Source organism: Callithrix jacchus, chromosome X, assembly GCF_049354715.1.
Source record: "Callithrix jacchus isolate 240 chromosome X, calJac240_pri, whole genome shotgun sequence".
Lineage (NCBI taxonomy): Eukaryota > Metazoa > Chordata > Mammalia > Primates > Cebidae > Callithrix > Callithrix jacchus.
Window position 1 is genome coordinate 26,143,446 of NC_133524.1, and position 19,430 is coordinate 26,162,875.

General features: G+C 38.9%; 1 pseudogene; it reads right to left on the reverse strand.

Moving 5' to 3' along the window:
• Positions 1-7,288: 7,288 nt before the first annotated feature.
• On the reverse strand, positions 7,289-8,083 carry LOC100413183 (protein SET-like; annotated as a pseudogene).
• Positions 8,084-19,430: the final 11,347 nt, after the last annotated feature.

Here is a 19,430-nt window from a genome sequence, read left to right on the forward strand (position 1 = left end):
GCTATCTGATATTATATTTTATCTTAGCTGTGATTTTTTTTTCATTTCTACCATTTTGTTGTACTCACCGACTTTTATTTGCTTCAGCTTCTGTCTCTAATAGTTTGATAATTGCATATGCTATTTGTGCTCTTTAGTTTTTATTTATTATTTTATTTATTGATGTACTTGTATTTATTTAACCATTGCCCAAGTGTTAGGCATTTGCCTTGTTTCACATTCTTTCTCAAGGCAATCTGTGTTACAATGAATAGTTTTCTATATATTTCGGTGCTCTTTAATTTTTAAAAACAATTTTAAATTAAATATTTTGTGGGTATGTAGTATGTGTATAATTTATGGGATACATGAGATATTTTGATATAGGCATACAATGTGAAATAAGCTATTTGTTCTCTTTGTTTAGCTATCTTTAAAAGTTATCACACATTTAAATTTATTTTTCTACCACTCCTCAAGTCAATTAGTGTCATTATCCCCTTACTACAATATTTTCATAGCTTAACAAAGTCAGAGAAATATTTTCATGACATTTAAAAATTAATATTACATATGTGCATTTATTATTATTTTTGAGATGGAGTCTCACTCTGTTGCCAGGCTGGAGTGCAGTGGTGTGATCTCAGCTCACTGCAATCTCTGCATTGAACTCTCCTGAGTTCAAGCAATTCTCTTGCCTCAGCTTCCGAGTAGCTGGGGCTACAGGCACGCACCACCATGCCAAGCTAATTTTTTAATTTTTAGTAGAGATGGGGTACCACCATGTTGACCAGGATGGCCTCGATCTCTTGACCTTGCTATCTGCCCACCTCAGCGTCCCAAAGTGCTGGAATCACAGGCGTGAGCCATGGCACCCAGCCTGTGTATTTATTATTAAGCAGCTTTCATAATTATTATTTTAATAGTTGTTTAATATGCTATTGAATTGTTATAATACAATTATATCTCTATTTATTGATTTCTATTCCCCTATTGTGGCTATTTCTGATTATTTAAATGATTATGATATCCAATGCAATAAAAATTAATCTTTTTGTGCCTATAGATTTTCTATTCCAGCATATAATTTTATGATAAATTCTTTGGATAAAGTTAATGGGACAGTGCAACCCTTTTATGAATATTAAAAGTTTTATCTCCATTGGATAATATTCTTTTAAGCACGTAGTATAAAGGGATTATAAAGACAATATTTTGAGTTGAGTAAGTAATAAAGGAGAGTAGAATTGACAAATGGCAGGTAAAAAGAAGAGAAGACCTGCGAGTGAGACTTGGGGAGATATCAGGGGAATTAAGTAGAAACAGAAGTGAATAGAAAAGTTTCAAAGTTAAGTAATGTCTTTTCTCCATTTATTTGTGGAGGGTGCGTAATAACACTCACAGGGAAATAAAAGCTGCTGAATGAAGAAAAGGATTACAGCAATTGTCATCCCAAGTAGAAACCGAGTGTCTGGAGCTTCTATAAACTCGAAGATGGGTTGAATTCCCCATTATGTAAATTAAAAGAGGATACTTAAACTAACCAGATGCATAAGATTATGGGTTAAGTAATAACATTTCAGAAGGCTACTGAATAATGGCTGCATGCTTGCTTAGTTTTAATGCTTACTATATATCCATTACATCAAATTGTATAATTTTTAAAACTTCAATTATTTATATATATATCTTTAAATATAAAAATATCTAAAGTATGATAAAAAATTTATATTTAATTATTTAACTGATGATTTAAATTTCAAGTGATGATTTAAATAAAAAAACCGTTAAGTAACTGAACTTTTGTATATAATAACTTTCAGGAATGGACCTGAATGCTATGGCTTCAACTGTGCCCCTCAAAAAGGTATGCTGAAGCCCTGACATTCAGCATGTCAAAATGTGACCTTACTTGGAAATGAGATGATCACAGATGTAATTAGGTAAGATGAGGTTATACTAGAATAGGCTGGGCCCCTCATCCATTATGAGTGATGTCCTGTAAATAGGCCTTCAGCTTCTCCAGTTGCGGTGTGTGTTCGGGAGAGTAGGGTCTCCCTTTCCCACTTCTGCAGTTGGAGCACTCACAATATTTAGGGTGTCTGTTGGGTCATGCAGGAGAAGACTGCTTCCTTCAGAGGATCTGTGGGTCCTCTCGGGATTGCTGGTTTGTTCTTGCTAGTCGCCATGGAGCTAAAAATTACAGTGCAAGCCTCTGCACACTGCTCTGTCTGAAGCTGCAATCTAGTCCCGCCTCCCACCTGCCACGATGATCCATTTGTTCTATAGTGCAGATTAAATCTAAGCCTTCTTTGTTCATTTTCTGTCTGGAAGATCTGTCCAATGGTGAAAAGTTGTTGAAATCTTCAGCTGTTATTGTATTGGAATCTATCTCCATCTTTAGCTATAATAATATTTGCTTTATATATCTGGGTGCTTCAGTGTTGGGTGCATATATATTTAAAATTGTTATATCCTCTTGATAAATTGACTCCTTTATCATTATTTAGTATCCTTCTTTGTCTCTTCAGATAGTTCTTTCTTGAAATCTGTTTTGTCTGATATAAATATAGTTACTCTTGCTCTTCTTTGGTTTCCATTGTTAAGGAATATCTTTTTCTATCCCTTTATTTTCAGTCTCTATATATCTTTATAGGTGAAGTTTGTTTCTTATAGGCAGTTGATCAATGAGTGTTGTTATTTATCCATTCAGCCAGTCTGTGTCTTGATTGGAGAGTTTAGTCTGTTTACCTTCAATGTAATTGATAAGTAGGGACTTATTCTTGCCATTTTGTTATCTGTTTTCTGGCTGTTTTGTGGTCTTCTCTTTTTTCTTTCTTTCCTTCCTCTCCTCTTTTTTGATGAAGGTGTCTTTCTTCAGTGATATGATTTAGTTCCCTGATTTTTTATTGTGTCTCTTGTAAGGCTTTTGGTTTCAGGTTACCATGAGGCTTTCATGTACTATCTTATAACCCATTATTTTAACCTGATAACAACTTACCTCTGTTTGTATAAACAAGCAACAAGAAAACTAATAAAAACTCTATGTTTTAACTCTGTCTCCCTGCTTTTTAACATTTTGTTGTTTCTGTTTATATCTTACTGTACTGTCTATGTCTTGAAAAGTTGTTGTAGTTATTATTTTTGATTGGTTCATCTTTTAGTCTTCTCACTTAGGAAAAGAGTAGCTTATAAACCACAATTACAGAGAGCTCTCTGTATACCAGGCGGAGAATCTTGTTCTTTTCCCCTACTCTCTCCTAAACAAATGGAATCTCTCTTTGTTCTGAGTCATCTAGAGCTGGGGGTGGAGTGAGACAACCCCGCTGTGGCCACCACCACTATGACTGTGCTGGGCTAGACCTGGAGCCAGCATAGCACTGGGTCTCACTCAAGGCCTGCTGTAACCACTCCCTGGCCACTGCCTATGCTCAAGACCCTGGGGCTCTACAATCAGCTAGTGGCAAAGCCAGCCAGTCCTGTGTCCTTCCCTTTAGGGCAGTAAGTTACCCAGGCCCCAGATAGATCCAAAGGTGCTGTCTGGGAGTCAGGCATTAGAGTCAAAAACCTTAGAAGTCTATCTAGTTTTCTCTTGTACTGTAGCTGAGCTGGCACTGAAACCACAAGATATGGTCTTTCCCATTCTTCTCTCTCTTTTCCAAAGGCAAAGGAACCTCACTCTGTGGCCACTGCCACCACAGACCATGGGGAGTACTGTCAGACTACCGCTGATGTTCCTTTAATGCCCAAGGGCTCTTAAATCAGAGGGTGGTGGGGTGGTGTCAGCAATTCAAGACCAAGGTGAATGCTGCCTGGCCTGGGACTCACCCTTCAGGGCAGTGGATTCCCCTCTGGCCCAGAGCAGGTCCAGAAATGCCATCCAAGAGTTAAGTCCTGGAATTGGGGACCCCAGGAGCCCACTTGGTGCTCTACACTGCAGTCTCTGTGCTGGTACCTAAGGTGTAAGACAAAATTCCCTTTACTTGGCCAGGCGCGGTGGCTCACGCCTGTAATCCCAGCACTTTGGGAGGCCGAGGCGGGTGGATCATGAGGTCAAGAGATCGAGACCATCCTGGTCAACATGGTGAAACCCCGTCTCTACTAAAAATACAAAAAATTAGCTGGGCATGGTGGTGCGTGCCTGTAATCCCAGCTACTCAGGAGGCTGAGGCAGGAGAATTGCCTGAACCCAGGAGGCAGAGGTTGCCTTGAGCCAAGATCGCGCCATTGCACTCCAGCCTGGGTAATGAGCGAAACTCTGTCTCAAAAAAAAAAAATCCCTTTACTTTTCCCTCTGCTTTTCTCAAGCAGAGGTTTTGTCCCTTTGCCACCACAGCGAGTAATGTGCTGAGACTCACCTGGAGTCAGTAAGTTGCAGAGACGCACCAAGGACCTCAGTGTGGTTCCTGGGTATCACTGCTGGGTATTCAGGGCCCAAGGGTTCTTCAGTTAGTGATGATGAATGCTATGAGGACTATGTTTCCCATCAAGGAATTTTTTTTTCCTGGCCCAGATTGTGTCTAGAAATTCCATGTGGGAGTTAGAGCCTGGAACCGGGGCCTCAGAAGTCTGACCAGTGTCCTTTTCTGCTGTGGTTGAGCTGGTATCCAAGATCTAAGACAAAGTTCTCCTCAGTCTTCCCCTCTTCTCTCCTCTCCTCAAGTGGAAGGAAGGCATCTCTTTTGGAGATGTGAGTTGTGCAGCCTAGAGTTAGGGGAGAGGTGATGCCAGCACTCCCTTAGCCTAGGCACTCCAGTTGGTGTCTCAGTAGGTCATATGTTCCTCAGTCCAATGGCTGTGCTCCTCAGCACATCATTAGGACTTCCCTAGGTGGTGCAGTCCTTGTGGCCTAGACTGTCTTTCACATTTATTTAGAGCACTATGGCACTTTAGCCCTGGTGGTGAGGCTTGTGGGAACTCAGGTTCAGACTGCTGGATCAGAAATTCCCCTCTGGCAAGGGCTGGTTTAAATGCTTCCTCAGTGGGTGGGTGTCAGCTGAGTTTGGTTTGGTTTTCCTTTTTGCTCTAACAGGACAACACGGAGTTCAATGTCTCACAATTGCTGTGCTCTCCCTGCCTCTGGGCACAGAAATGCTCTTTGCACCATGTCGACACTGCCTGGGAGTGGGGGTGGGGTTGTGTCAGCAATTCAAGACTTTTTTTTTTTAACCTTTTCAGTGCATCTTTTAGCCATACAAAGTTAAAATCAGATATTGTGAGTGCTCACCTGATATTTCGTTTGTATGTAGGTGCTTTTTTTCTGAAGATAGTTGTTTAATTGGTGTTTTTGCTGTGAGGATGATTGGTGGATCCTTCTATTCCAGTATCTTGCTCCGCCTTTTCCATTTCACTGGGGCAAGATAATATCTCTTTGCAGCTTTTATTTGCATTTTTCTGATTATCAATGAGGTTGAACACATTTCCATATACATATTTGCCATTTGTATGTTATCTTTTGAGCGTGTTTATTCAAATATTTTGCCCATTTTTTAAATCTTTATGTTCCTCTATTGGAGCAAGATTCCTGACCAGTATACAGTGATGTATTTACTAAACAGAGACCTGTGCAGAAATTACATACTATCCATTGAGATAGGTTGTTACACTTTTGCCTGTTGATGGAATAGTTCCATTTATCAAGTTTTACACATCATAAAGCTTTTGAATTTCAACAGACTGTCCATTAATTCACCTCTGAAAAAGTCGCATTTAATTTCAGCTACTGTAGTTTACAGTATTAAAAAGCTTATGCGTTAGTGTGCTTCTCTGCACAATGGCATTGAGCAGACAGAGCTGAGTCCTTTATCCCACCCAGATTCACATTTGAGAGCTTTATACCAGAGAGCAGGGACATTTACTGCTAACCATCACAGACTTCTTACTCTGAGAGCCTATCTCCTTGGCCACATTTTATATAGCAAATGAAGACATGCCAGCGACTGTCCCATGTATAACTTGGCATTAGAACACCAGGTCTGTTGGATGGTGGTGGCAGGCACTATTATTTTATATCCAGGTAAAAGGCCAATTTTAAAAACTGCCAATTGGAGATAAAAATCAAGGGCATAATGTACTCAGAAAGTATTGAGCAATCTGGTATCCCAAATGATGTGAATACTTGCAGAAACCAGTGGCAAATTGTACCCACGTTTCCCAGCTATGGAGATATTAATACATTGATTCAGATCCCGTTACTCAATCCACATAGCTCTGAGGTCATCCTGCAAAGTGTGTATCAAAAAATACGAAGTTACGGTGACAAAGTTTGACGGTGATGTTATACAAGTGAAACTTGGAAGGTCATAGTAAGCATACCTATGCTGAGAGAAAAGCATCACATTTTGTGTACACATTTAGTTTTATTGTAACAAAGCGACTTTTAACGTTTAAATCTGAGCATCATCTTTCCTTTCCAGTGGAACAAAAAGAAAATTTAAAAACAAGAACAAAATTACAATAGAGAATGTCAATTCCAAATAAGATCCTACAGGTTCTGCTGATTCTCCCATTGAGTGGCAGGGCTCAAGTCATCATTAGGAGAGAATTTATTTTAAAAGTGTCATCTTAAGCTGCAAGGATGTCCGTCAGATACCACAATTAAACATGCTAAAGGAGAAGCCATGTTGTCAAAATGCCCACTTAACCCACTCAAACATCTCAAACCTCCCTGTTTGCTGACCTTCTGTAACCCCGTTAAAATTTTTTTTTTCTTTTTATAAACAAGAGAAAGTAGACAGATAAATGTTGGTGAATGCTAACTGTCCATATTCACAGAGACACAGTGTACTCTCTGAGTCCAATATACAGAGAAAGGAGGAAAAAAGCTAGAATTCTATGCACTACTACACAGGGGCCTAGCACCCTCCAGCTTCCAGCAGAGCAAAGGGAGCAGGATTTTCTTTTGTTCCCACAGAGCTCAGTGGTGATGATTCCCTACAGTTTTTGTTCAGACCGGAAGGGATAAAAATGAATTTCAAATAGAAAGGGGTAGAGACTCTTTTCCCATTGTATTCTGCTCAAGATATTTCCCCCAAAATAAGTTGAGAACCATGCTGTAGAGAAAAGAAACCTCAAAAAACAGGATGACTAAGCAAGAGAGGAAAAAAAAAAGAAAGAAAAAGAATAAAAAAAAGAAAATAAAAGACTGCAACTTGCTCCCAGGGACTGGAGAAAATTTTAAAAAAGGAAGGTTGGAATTCAGCAGTATTCTGTTAGTCATCTTCTTCTTCATCCTCCTCTCCTTCCTCCCCTTCATCATCATATCCATCTTCTTCACCTTCATCCTTATCCTCTTATTCATCAATAGCTTCTAATCCTTCCTCCTTTTCATCATCATCTTCTCCTCTTCCTTCTTCATCATCTGTATCAGGAACCAAGTAGCATTGAATGGGTTTGGCCAAATATCTTCTTTGATGGCTTCTCCTAACTCATCAGCACCTACATCAAAATGGTCAGTAAACCAGGTAAAGAAGCTCCCTGGTTCCTCATGCTGCCTCTTCCTGCTGGCTTTATTTTGCGTTTGATTTGCATGTTTCATCAATTACTTTCCAGATTTCCATTTGATTTTGGTGGACTTTGAAGATGGATCACCACTCTCATTCAGATGAAATTCTTTGGAGAGAATTTTATTTTCAAAGTAAGGATGTTCGTCAAAATAAAAATCTATTCTGTAGCCTGATTTAATATCTTCAAATTCTGTCACTTTAACTCTGGTCAAGTAATGCAGTGCCTCTTCGTCCTCCTCCCCAAGCAGTGCAGACACTTGTGGATGGTTGACAAATGTTGTTACCCCAAAATTTGGGATTTTGGCAATCAATTCTGACCTCTTCTGAAAAAATGATTGGTGGAGTTTGTTATATTTCTGTTCTGCTTTCAAAATCTCCTCACTGGCTTGTTCATTAAGTCTGTCTATTTCATTTTGTACTTCATCAATGTGTTCAGTTGCTTCTTGTTGTTCTTTTTCTCCCTTCTTCAGCAAGCCTGCAGAGGCCAATGTCTCCTCCGGTTCCAGAGCAGAAGGTGGTCTTGGTTTCTTCTTTTGAGGCGGGAGTGGAGACTGGCGTTTGGGGGTCATACTGCTGGGGAAGTCCGAGAACCAGAGCATGAGTCTTCTCGCTCATCCAGAAGCAGACAGAACGCTCCTTTTTGCCCATTTGTAATCGGATTATTAGATTTTTTTTCCCCATGGAGTTGTTTGAATTAATACTGAGTAATCCTTTGTCAGATGGGACATTTCCAAATAGTTTCTCCCATTCTGTGAATTGTCTCTTCACTCTGTTGATTGTTTCCTTTGTTGTGCAGAAGCTTTTTAATTTGATATGATCCTTTTTGTGCATCTTTGCTTTGATTGCCTGTGCTAACAGGGTATAACTCAAGAAATCATTGCCCAGTCCAATGTTCTGGAGAATTTTCCTAAAGTTATCTTGTAGTACTTTCTTTCTTTTTTCTTTTATCTTTCACGAGGTATTTATTAATTACAAGGAGAAAATTATGGTGAAGAAAGCCAGCAGATATTTTATCGAGGTTAATGTCACCAATGATAACATCACCAAATTCATGATGAGATGTACTGAGAAAGTTACAATATTACTTATGTGATATTCTTGTAAAAAAATGCATAGCCTCAATCTAGTCATGATACACTCAAATTGAAAGACATTTTAAAAATAACTGACCAATATTAATGAAATTCAGGGACAGACTGTATAACTATTTCAGACTGGAGAAGACCAAGGTGACCGGACAACTTTTTTGTGTCTCTCTAATTTGTGATTTTTTTAAAGAAATAACTTCAGACATACAGAACAGTTGCAAAAATAATACAGAAAGTTGCCATTTACCCTTCACCCAGCTTCCCCTAGTGTAAATATCTTATATAATCATAAAACCTGTTTGTGTTTTGATACAACTTATCAAAACTAGGAAATTACAATTGATACAGTGCTAGTAACTAAACCACATAAACTATCCAAATGTCACCACTTTCTGCTCTCATGACATTTTTTTTTCCTGAGGATACAATACTGGATCTTGTAGTACTTTCATAGCTTGATGTCTTAGATTTAAGTCTTTAATTCATTTTAATTTGCTTTTTGTATATGGTGAGAGATGAGGATCTAGTTTCATCCTTCTGCATATGGATATCTGGTTTTCCCAGCACTATTTGTTGGAGATTGTCCTTTCCCCAGTGTATGTTCTTGGTACCTTTGTCCAAAATGAGTTTGCTATAGACGTATTGATTTGTTTCTGGGTTCTCTATCCTGTTTCATTGGTTTATGTGTCTGTTTTAATGGCAGTACCATGCTGTTTTGGCTACTATATCTCTGTAACATAATTTGAAGTCAGGTAATGTTACTCTTCTAGTTTTGTTGTTTTTCTTCAGGATAGCTATTCTGGGTATTTTATGGCTCCATTAAATTATAGGACCTTTTTTTTTCCTGTGAAGAATGTCATTGGCATTTTGATAGGGATTGCATTAAGTCTGTATATTGCTTTGGGTAGTATGGACATTTTAAAATTATTGATTCTTTCAATATATGAACATGAAATACCTTTTCATAATTTGTTGTCCTGTTCAATTTATTGCATCAATATTTTAGTTTTCATTTTAGAGATCTTTCACTTCTTTGGTTAATTCCTAGGTATTTAATTTTAGTTGTAGCTATTGTAAATGGTATTACTTCCTTGATTTATTTCAGCTTGTTTGCTGTTGGCATATAGAAATGCTACTGATTTTTGTATGATATTAGCTGTGGGTCTGAGCTATATGGTTTTTATTATGTTGGACTATGTTCCTTTTATACCCAGTTTTTGAGGGTTCTTATTGTGAAGAGATATTGACTTTAATCAAATTCTTTTTCAGCTTCAAATGAAATGATCAGATAGTTTTTGTTCTTCATTCTGTTGATATGATGTATCATACTGATTGATTTGCATATGTTGAGCCATGCTTACGTGTCTGGAACAAATCCCAGTTGGTCATGAGGAACAATGTTTTTTTAAATTGCATTTTAGGTTTTGGGGTACATGTGAAGAACATACAAGATTTTTGCATAGGTACACACATGGCAGTGTGACTTGCTGCCTTCCTCCCCATCACCTATATCTGGCATTTCTCCCCATGCTATCTTTCCCCAACTCCCCACCCCCTGCTGTCCCTCTCCTATTTCCCCCTGACACACCCCAGTGAGTGTGCTCCCCTCCCTGTGTCCATGTGTTCTCATTGTTCAACACCCACCTACTATAAGGACACATGCATAAGAATGTTCATTGCAGCACTGTTCACAGTAGCAAAGACCTGGAACCAACCCAAATGCCCATTGATGATAGACTGGACAGGGAAAATGTGACACATATACACCATGGAATATTATACAGCCATAAAAAATGATGAGTTTGTGTCCTTTGTAGGGACATGGATGAACCTAGAAACCATCATTCTCAGAAAACTGACACAAGAACAGAAAATCAAACACTGCATGTTCTCACTCATAGGAGGAATAATGTTTTTAATGTGTTGTTGAAATTGGTTTGCTGGTATTTTGTTGACAGTTTTTACATCAATGTTCATCAGGGATATTGGCCTCTAATTTTCTATTTTTGATGCGTCTTTGTCTGGTTTTGGGATCAGGGTAATACTGGTCTCATAGAATGAGTTTGGAAATATTCCCTTCTGTATTATTTTTCAAAATAATTTGAATAGGATTGGTATTAGTTCTTCCTTAAATGTTTGGTAAAATTCAGCAATGAAGACATTGGGTCCCAGGCTTTTCTTTTCTGGAAAACCTTTGTTATGGCTTTGATTGTTACTTGTTATTTATGTGTTCATGTTTTGAATTTTTTCATGGTTCAGTCTTGATAGGTTGTATGTGTCTAGGAATTTATCCATTTCTTCTAGGTTTTTCAATTTATTGGCATATGGTTTCTCATAGTAGCCTATGATCATCCTTTGAATTTCTGCTGTATTGATTATAATGTCTCCCTTCTTATCTGTGATTTTATTTATTTGAGTCTTCTATCTTTTCTTAGTCTGACTAAAGGATTTTCAATTTCTAAAAATATTTTCACAGTACTTTTTGTTTCATTGATATTTTGCATTTTTTAATTTTAATTTTATTTATTGCTTCTCTGCTTTTAATTATTTATTTTATTCTTCTAATTTTTTTATTGCATTTTAAGTTTTGGGGTACATGTGCAGAACATGCAAGATAGTTGCATAGGTACACACGTGGCAGTGTGAGTTGCTGTCTTCCTCCTCATCACCCACATCTGGCATTTCTCCCCATGCTATCCCTCCCCAGCTCCCCGGCCACTGTCCCTCCCCTATTCCCCCCAATAGACCCCAGAGTTTAGTGCTCCCCTCCCTGTGTCCATGTGTTCTCATTGTTCATTACCCACCTATGAGTGAGAATATGCAGTATTTCATTTTCTGTTCTTGTGTCAGTTTGCTGAGAATGATGTTCTCCAGGTTCATCCATGTCCCTACAAAGGACACAAACTCATCGTTTTTGATTGCTGCATAATATCCCATGGTGTACATGTGCCACATTTTTCCAGTCCAGTCTATCATTGATGGGCATTTGGGTTGGTTCCAGGTCTTTGTCATTGTAAATAGTACTGCAATGAACATTCGTGTGCATATGTCCTTATACTAGAACAATTTATAGTCCTTTGGATATATACCCAGTAATGGGATTGCTGGGTTGAATGGAATTTCTATTTCCAGATCCTTGAGGAATTGCCACACTGTCTTCCACAATGGTTGAACTAATTTACACTCCCACCAGCAGTGTAAAAGTGTTCCTTTTTCTCCACATCCTCTCCAGCATCTGTTGTCTCCAGATTTTTCAATGATCACCATTCTAACTGGCGTGAGATGGTATCTCAATGTAGTTTTGATTTGCATTTCTCTGATGACCAGTGATGATGAGCATTTTTTCATATGTTTGTTGGCCTCATGTATGTCTTCTTTCGTAAAGTGTCTGTTCATATCCTTTGCCCACTTTTGAATGGGCTTGTTTGTTTTTTTCCTGTAAATCTGTTTGAGTTCTTTGTAAATTCTGGATATCAGCCCTTTGTCAGATGGGTAAACTGCAAAAATTTTTTTCCATTCTGTTGGTTGTCGATTCACTCTAGTGACTGTTTATTTTGCCATGCAGAAGCTGTGGAATTTGATTAGGTCCCATTTGTCTATTTTGGCTTTTCCTGCCAATACTTTTGGTGTTTTGTTCATGAAGTCCTTGCCTACTCCTATGTCCTGAATGGTTTTGCCTAGATTTCCTTCTAGGGTTTTTATGGTGCCAGGTCTTATGTTTAAGTCTTTAATCCATCAGGAGTTAATTTTAGGGTAAGGTGTCAGGAAGGGGTCCAGTTTCTGCTTTCTGCACATGGCTAGCCAGTTTTCCCAACACCATTTATTAAACAGGGAATCCTTTCCCCATTGCTTGTTTTTGTCAGGTTTATGAGAGATTGTATGGTTGTAGATATGTCGTATTGCCTCCAATGCCTCTGTTTTGTTCCATTGGTCTATGTCTCTGTTTTGGTACCAGTACCATGCTGTTTTGATTACTGTACCCTTGTAGTATAGTTTGAAGTCCAGTAGTGTGATGCCTCCTGCTGTGTTCCTTTTGCTTAGAATTGACTTGGCTATGCGGGCTCTCTTTTGGTTCCATATGAAGTGCAAGGTGGTTTTTTCCAGTTCTGTGAAGAAAGTCAATGGCAGGTTGATGGGGATAGTGTTGATTCTGTAAATTACTTTGGGCAGTATGGCCATTTTCACGATATTGATTCTTCCTAACCATGAACATGGAATGTTTCTCCATCTGTTTGTGTCCTCTTATTTCGTTGAGCAGTGGTTTGTAGTTCTCCTTGAAGAGGTCCCTTACGTTCCTTTTTTAGTTGTATTCCTAGGTATTTTATTCTCTTTGTAGCCATTGTGAATGGCAGTTTGTTCTTGATTTGGCTCTCTTTAAGTCGGTTATTGGTGTATAGGAATGCTTGTTATTTTTGCACATTGATTTTATTTCTTGAGACTTTGCTGAAGTTGCTTATCAGTTTCAGGAGTTTTTGGGCTGAGACGATGGGGTCTTCTAGATATACTATCATGTTGTCTGCAAATAGAGACAATTTGGCTTCCTCCTTTCCTATTTGTATACCCTTTCTTTCTTTTTCTTGCCTGATTGCTCTGGCTAGAACTTCCAGTACTATATTGAATAGGAGTGGTGAGAGAGGGCATCCTTGTCTAGTGCCGGATTTCAAAGGGAATGCTTCCAGTTTTTGCCCATTCAGTATGATATTGGCTGTTGGTTTGTCATAAATAGCTTTTATTATTTTGAGATACACTCCATCAATACCGAGTTTATTGAGGGTTTTTAGCATAAAGGGCTGTTGAATTTTGTCAAAGGCCTTCTCTGTGTGAATTGAGATAATCATGTGGTTTTTGTCTTCGGTTCTGTTTATGTGGTGAATTACATTTATAGACTTGCGTATGTTGAACCAGCCTTGCATCCCCAGGATGAATCCTACTTGATCATGGTGGATAAGCTTTTTGATGTGCTGTTGCAATCGGCTTGCCAGTATTTTATTGAAGATTTTTGCATCTATGTTTATCATGGATATTGGCCTGAAATTTTCTTTTCTTCTTGAGTCTCTCCCAGGTTTGGTAACAGGATGATGTTGGTCTCATAAAATGATTTGGGAAGGATTCCCTCTTTTTGGATTATTTTGAGTAGTTTCAGAAGGAATGGTAACAGTTCCTCTTTGTGTGTCTTGTAGAATTTGGCTGTGAACCCATCTGGACCTGGGCTTTTTTTGTGTGGTAGGCTCTTAATTGCTACCTCAACTTCAGACCTTGTTATTGGTCTATTTATAGTTTTGGCTTCTTCCTTGTTTAGGCTTGGGAGGACACAAGTGTCCGGAAATTTATCCATTTCTTCCAGGTTTGCTAGTTTATGTGCATAGAGTTGTTTGTAGTATTATCTGATGATGGTTTGAATTTCTGTGGGATCTGTGGTGATTTCCCCTTTATCATTTTTTATTGCATCTATTTGGTTATTCTCTCTTTTTTTTTTATCAGTCTGGCTAGTGGTCTATTTTGTTGATCTTTTCAAAAAACCAGCTCTTGGATTTATTGATTTTTTGAAGGGTTTTTAGTGTCTCTATCTCCTTCAGTTCTGCTCTGATCTTAGTTATTTCTTGTCTTCTGCTAGGTTTTGAGTTTTTTTGTTCTTACTCCTCTAGCGCTTTCAATTTTGATATTAGGGTGTCAATTTTGGATCTCTCCACTCTTCTTATGTGGGCACTTATAGCTATGTATTTTCCTCTAGAGACTGCTTTAAATGTGTCCCAGAGATTCTGGTATGTTGTGTCTTCATTATCATTGGTTTTGAAGAACTTCTTTATTTCTGCCTTCATTTCATTGTTTATCCAGTCAACATTCAAGAGCCAGTTGTTCAGTTTCCATGAAGGTGTGCGGTTCTGAATTCGTTTCTGAATTCTGAGTTCTAACTTGATTGCACTATGGTCTGAGAGACTGTTTGTTATAAATTCAGTTATTTTGCATTTGCTGAGGAGTGATTTACTTCCAATTATGTGATCAATTTTAGAGTAGGTTTGATGTGGTGCTGAGAAGAATGTATATTCTATGGATTTGGGGTGGAGAGTTCTGTAAATGTCTATCAGGTTTGCTTGTTCCAGGTCTGAGTTCAAGTTCTGGATATCCTTGTTAATTTTCTGTCTGGTGTATCTGTCTAATATTGACAGTGGAGTGTTAAAGTCTCCCACTATTATTGTGTGGGAGTCTAAGTCTCTTTGTAAGTCATTAAGAACTTGCCTTATATATCTGGGTGCTCCTATATTGGGTCCATATATATTTAGGATCATTAGCTCTTCTTGTTGTATCGATCCTTTGACCATTATGTAATGTCCTTATTTGTCTCTTTTGATCCTTGTTGCTTTAAAGTCTATTTTATCAGAGACGAGAATTGCAACTTTTGCTTTTTTTTGCTCTCCATTTGCTTGGTAAATCTTCCTCCTTTCCTTTATTTTGAGCCTTTGTTTGTCCTTGCATGTGAGATGGGTTTCCTGGATACAGCACACCGATGGGTTTTGTCTTTTTATCCAATTTGCCAGTCTGTGTCTTTTGATTGGTGCATTTAGCCCATTTACATTTAGGGTTAATATTGTTATTGTGAATTTGATACTGCCATTTTGATGCTAGCTGACTGTTTTGCCTGTTAGTTGATGTAGATTCTTCATTTTGTTGATGCTCTTTAGCATTTGGTATGTTGTTTTGGAATGGCTGGTACTGGTTGTTCCCTTCTATGTGTAGTGCCTCTTTCAGGAGCTCTTGTAAAGCAGGCCTGGTGGTGACAAAATCTCTGGGTACTTGCTTGTTTGCAAAGGATTTTATTTTTTCTTCACTTATGAAGCTCAGTTTTGCTGGATATGAAATTCGGGGTTGAAAGTTCTTTTCTTTAAGGATGTTGAATATTGGCCCCCACTCTCTTCTGGCTTGTAGGGTTTCTGAGGAGAGATCTGCTGTGAGTCTGATGGGCTTCCCTTTGTGGGTGACCCGGCCTTTCTCTCTGGCTGCCCTTAGCATTTTCTCCTTCATTTCAATCCTGGTGAATCTGATGATTATGTGCCTTGGGGTTGCTCCTCTTGCGGAATATCTTTGTGGTGTTCTCTGTATTTCCTGGACTTGAATGCTGGCCTGCCTTGCTAGGTTGGGGAAATTTTCCTGGATAATATCCTGAAGAGTATTTTCCAACTTGGATTCATTCTCTTTGTCACATTCAGGTACACCTATCAAACGTAGATGAGGTCTCTTCACATAGTCCCACATTTCTTAGAGATTTTGTTCATTCCTTTTTGTGCTTTTTTCTCTAATCTTGGCTTCTTGTTTCATTTTATTGAGTTGATCTTCGACTTCTGATATCCTTTCTTCTGCTTGGTCAATTCGGCTGTTGAAACTTGTGCATGCTTCGCAAAGTTCTCTTGTTGTGTTTTTCAGCTCCTTCAATTCACTCATATTCCTCTCTAAGTTGTCCATTCTTGTTATCATTTCCTCAAATCCTTTTTCAAGGTTCTTAGTTTCTTTGCATTGAGGTAGAACATGTTCTTTTAGCTCACACAAGTTTCTCATTATCCACCTTCTGAAGTCTGATTTCGTCATTTCCTCACACTCATTCTCCGGCCAGCTTTGTTCCCTTGCTGGTGAGGAGTTGTGGTCCCTTGTAGGAGGTGAGGTGTTCTGGTTTCGGGTGTTTTCCTCCTTTTTGCGCTGGTTTCTTCCCATCTTTGTGGATTTATCCACCTGTTGTCTGAGTAGTTGCTGATTTTCCGATTGGGTACCTGAGTGGACATCTAGATTTTTGATGATGAAGTATTTCTGTTTCTTAGTTGTCCTTCTAACAGTCTGGCCCCTCTGCTGTAGGACTACTGAGGTCCACTTTAGGCCCTGCTTGCCTGGGGTACACCTGTAGCAGCTGTGGAACCGTGAGGGTTGCTACCAGTTTCTTCTTCTGCTATCGTTGTCCCTGAATGATGCCTGCCAAATATCAGTCTGATCAGTTTTTTGTGAGGTGACTCTTTGGATATACGGGGGCCAGGGAGCTGCTTGAGGAGACTGTCTGTACTTTTTACTTGAGGAGACAGTCTGTACTTTATAGGAACTCAAGTGCTGAGCCGTGAGCTCCGTTGTTCATTCAGGGCTGCTAGGCAGGTACGTTTAAGTCTGCTGCAGCAGAACTCTTAAAGCCCCTTTTTTTTTTCCTCAGGTGCTCTGTCCTGGGGAGTTAGGGCTTTATTTATAAATATCCATTGCACTGTCCTGCCCAGCAAGGAGGCAGTCTAATCACTGCCTGCCTGTAGTGGCTGTGCTGAGCTGCCGTGGGCTCTGCCCTGTTGCCGTGGGCTCCTCCCTGCTGCTGTGTGGGCTCTGCCCTGCTGCTGTGTGTAATTCCCTGTAGTCCTGTTTATATGGGTGTGGTTAGAGCTGCCGTGGTGATGATGGCCCACCTCGGTAGTGGCAGACTCTCTCTGTTATGGCGGGTTGCCTCGGCAATGGCAGGCTGCATCAGCAATGGCAGTGTACCCCCGTAGGGGTCGAGTGCCTCGGTAATGGCGGACGCCCCTCCCCCTCCAACTGTACTGTCCTGGGTTCAGCTGTGTTTGTTGTGAAACTCTCAACCCCGAGCGTTTCCAATTGCTGTTTTGTTTGTTTTTGTGGGGATGTGACCCGCGAGCCTGATCACCTGGCACCCTGCCTCAAAGCCCCCTCCCTTTTTTTTAAAAGTTTAACGGTTGACTCTCTCCCAGGTGTTCCAGTCACCTGCTGAAAGGGCGCTGGGATCTGTGTGATTTCCTATGCAGCGACCCACTGTGCCGGCTGGAACCACGTTGCTGCCTGGGAATCTCCTGGCCTGGCTTTCTGTTTAAGTTTTGTTTAATCAGATGAATGTGCTAATCTGCCTTCCGAAATCTCCAATTGCCGGTTTAACAGAGCAACCAATCCAGTGTATTTTGTATGGAGTGCCACTGTGCTGTGGCCCCAGCCCAAACAGCTGCACCGGCCCAAACAGCTGCACTGGCCCAAACAGCCGCACCAGCCCAAACAGCCACTCTGGTGGCCCGTGGGGCTCCTACACCTGGGAATTTCCTGGTCTGTGGGCAATAAAGATCCATCTGGAAATGCGGCATCCACTCACCATCTGCAGTTTCACTGAGAGCTGCAATCCTGAGTTGGTCCTACAGTGCCGTCTTCTCCTGAACCTTTCTTCTACTAATTTTGAATTTGGATTGCTCTTGCTTTTCTGGTTTTTCAAGATGCATAATTAGGTTGTTTATTTGAAGTTTTTTTTATTTTTTGATGTAGGTACTTACAGGTATAAACTTTCCTCTTACTATTGCTTTTGCTGTATCTCATAGGTTTAGATATGTTTTGTTTCCACTATTATTTGTTTAAAAATTTTTTTGAATTTCCTTCTTATTCTCTTCATTGACCAACCTGTTATTCAGGAGCATATTGTTTAATTTCCATGTGTTAGTATAGTTTCTAGAATTCTTCTTGTTATTGATGTCTAGTTTTATTTCATCCTGGTCAGATCAGATACTTGATGTTATTTCAATTTTTGAATGTTTTCAGACTTGCTTTGTGGCCTAATATATGGCTTATCTTTAGGAATGATCTATGTGCTGAGGAAAAGAATGTGTATTATGCAACTGTTGTATGAAATGTTCTGTAAATATCTATCAGGTCTATTTGTTGTATAGTGTGGATTAAGCCCAATATTTCTTTTTTGATTTTTGGTCAAGAAGATCTGTCCAGTGCTGCAAGTTGGGTGTTGAAGTCTCCAGCTATTATTTTGTCATAGTCTACATCTCTCTTGATCTCTAATAATATTTGGTTTATATGTCAGAGTGTTCCACTGTTGGGTGCTATATGTATGTTTACAACTGTTATATCTTATTGAATAATTGATCCCCTCATTATTATATAGTAATCTTCTTTGTCTCTTTTTACAGTTTTTGTCTTGAAATCTATTTTATGTGATATAAGTATACCTAATCCTGCTCTTTTTTGGTTTCCACTGGCATAGAATATCTTTCTCTGTCGCCTCATGTTCAGTCTATGTGTATCTCCATAAGTGAAGAGTGTTAAGTGAAGATCATTCGGCCATTTAAAAAATCCGTTTAGCCACTCTTTGTCTTTTGACTGGAGCATTTAGTTCATTTTACATTCAATGTTATTATTTATAAGAAGGTCTGTCTCCTGCCATTTTGTTATCTGTTTTCTAGTATATATTTTTTTGGTTTTCTCTTCCTTATTTCCTTACTTACTGCCTTCCTTTCAGTCAAGATGACTTTCTCTGGTGGTCTGATATAATTTTCTCAATTTTATTTGTTGTATTTCTGTTGTGTGTGTTTTAGTTTGACATTACAATGAGGCTTGCATATTCTATCTTATAACCCATTATTTTAGATAGATGACAACTTAGTATTGATTGTATAAGCAAACTAACAAGCAACAGGAAAAGTAACAGAAACTCCATGTGTTAAGTATGTCTCCCTACTTTTTTAACTTTTTGTGTTTTTTGTCCTTATGTCTTATTGTACTGTCTGTGTTTTCAAGAGTTGTTGCAGTGATTATTTTTTTTGCTTGCCCTCTGTTCTTTCCCCTTAAGATAAGAGTAGTTTATACACCACCATTACGGTGTAATGGTGTAATTATTACAGTATAATATTACGTGTGCTTCCTATTACCAGTGAATTTTGTACCTTGAGATTTCTTATTGCTGATTAATTTTTTTTTCAGATTGGAGAACTTCTTTTAGCATTTCTTGTAGAACAGATCTGGTGTTAATGAAATCTCTCAGCTTTGTCTGGGAAAGTCTTTATTTCTCCTCATGTTTGAAGGATATTTTTGCTGGATATAATACTTTAGAATAAAT